Genomic DNA, 2306 nt, shown 5'->3' on the forward strand with positions numbered 1-2306 from the left:
ATTTCAGTAGCAATAATGGCCATAATTATAAGATCAATCTTGGCACGTTGGCCATATTCAGTATTTCCTTCTCACCTTTTCAATTTCAAATATCATCATCATCAACAACAACAACAAATACAATTCAAATCAAGGTATGTAGTACACATGTGAGCAATTTAGAGTCTAAGGCACATAGAGATATTTCACAAAATTTGGCATAATAGCCTTCGTTTGAACTTGACTTGAAGTCGAAACATTATTAATGCACAACCATATTTTAACACATCCTCAATTGATAACATAACATGAATAAAGCATTTGAGATACTTGTCGAATATATATATATCGTTCAACCCAATCTTACTCGGAATAGCTAATTTTATAATGAACCGCTCTGGACTTACAACAACCAATTTTATAATGAGCCTCTCGGGACTTACATGTTTTTCATGAATATCATGTGATTCAATTCTAAGAGAAGAGTTTAGCCAACATACCTCAATTGAGCTTCCTTAAACTCTAAAATATTTCGGAATTCTTAGCAACTTTAATCTATTGTAGAAATATAACAAATTTAATCAAAATTAGGAAGATGATCATGGTTTTAGCTCACTTGGGCATTTTATCAAACAGTAGGTGTGCATAAGATTTCAATGTCCTTTTTATGAAGGATTCCATCATCCCACAACCCAATCTTTACCATATTTAGCTCAACAATCTTCCTACACCCTTTGATAACACATGCATGTAAAACAATCAACTCTTATGCCCAAAAATTATCTTGCTAATTACCCATTTTCAGAAAATTTTGAAATTAGGGTTTAGGGTGTAGAATCTTACCTCTAGGATGAAGACCTAGTGAGTTTCCCTTCTTAATCTTCCAAACCTTGAGCAAGAGTTGAAGAACAATTATTGAAGAATACCTTCTCACTCTAGGGTACTCTCTCACACTCTAAAATATCAAATTATGTCTCAAAAATAGCCCAAAGGGTGTATTTAATGAAATAAGGTCGGGTTTTAAAAACCCAAAAATGAAGCTCCGGAACGGTTCTGTGGTCGCATATTCGACCGCATAATGGATATGCGGACCGCATAGTGGTCGTATAATTGGTTACAAAATAGCCAAAAGAACTGTCTGTGTATGCGGTCACTATGCGGTCCGCATAACTATTATGCGGTCGCATAATGCACCGCATAACAGTTATGCGATCGCATAGTCGATCGCATAGCTGCTTCCAGAATGGCCCCTTTCTTGCTCACTTCTGCGACCATTATGCGGCCCGTAGAGTGATTATGCGGTCGCATAATGGACCGTATAAACGCACTTTTTCGGAAATTTTTTTTCTTTACTTGCCTATGCATTGTTCAACCCAAAAAGTCTGAGCCGCAGTAAGCTATAATCCTCAACAAGTAAGCCTAGTCCCTCACGAAGTCCATCCACATTAGGCACACAAATATGACCCTGCATCCTCAAAACTCTGTCATCTCCAACAGTAACCTGCTTGGCACCACCGTGCCACACTGTGTCTCTAAGGACAAGTAAATGAGGATCGTCATCCTGCCGATCTCTGATGCGCTCAAACAAAGAAGACCGAGCAACTGTACAAGCTAAGACCCGGCTAGGCTCAGAAAAATCTAACCTTCACGAATTGGTTGGCCAGGGCCTGAACCTCCAATGCTAGTGGTCTCTCACCAACTGGAATATAAGCAAGGCTGCCCATACTCACTGCTTTTCTACTCAATGCATCGGCCACCACATTGGCCTTTCCCGGATGGAACAATATAGTGATATCATAGTCTTTCAATAGCTCCAGCCACCTCCTCTGCCTCAAATTGAGTTCCTTCTGCTTGAACAAATACTGCAAGCTCCGATAATCAGTGAATACCTCATATGGCACGCCGTAAAGATAGTGCCTCCAAATCTTCAGTGCGTGAACAATGGCTTCCAGCTCTAGATCATGAACAGGGTAATTCTTCTCGTGAACCTTCAGCTGCCGCGAAGCATATGCAATAACCTTGCCACCCTGCATCAACACCGCACCCAGACCAATACGAGATGCGTCATAATATACTGTATAAGATCCTGAACCTGTGGGTAACACCAATACCGGTGCCTTAGTCAAAGCTGTCTTGAGCTTCTGAAAGCTCACTTCACACTCGTCTAACCACCTGAACGGGGCACCCTTCTGGGTTAATCTGGTCAACGGGGCTGCTATAGATGAAAACCCCTCAACAAATCGAGGGTAATAGCCCGCCAAACCCAGGAAAGTACGGATCTCTGTAGCTGATGTGGGTCTAGGCCAGTTCTGAACTTCCTCAATCTT

The sequence above is a fragment of the Nicotiana tabacum genome, chromosome 22 (assembly GCF_000715075.1).
Source record: "Nicotiana tabacum cultivar K326 chromosome 22, ASM71507v2, whole genome shotgun sequence".
NCBI classification, from domain to species: Eukaryota; Viridiplantae; Streptophyta; class Magnoliopsida; order Solanales; family Solanaceae; genus Nicotiana; species Nicotiana tabacum.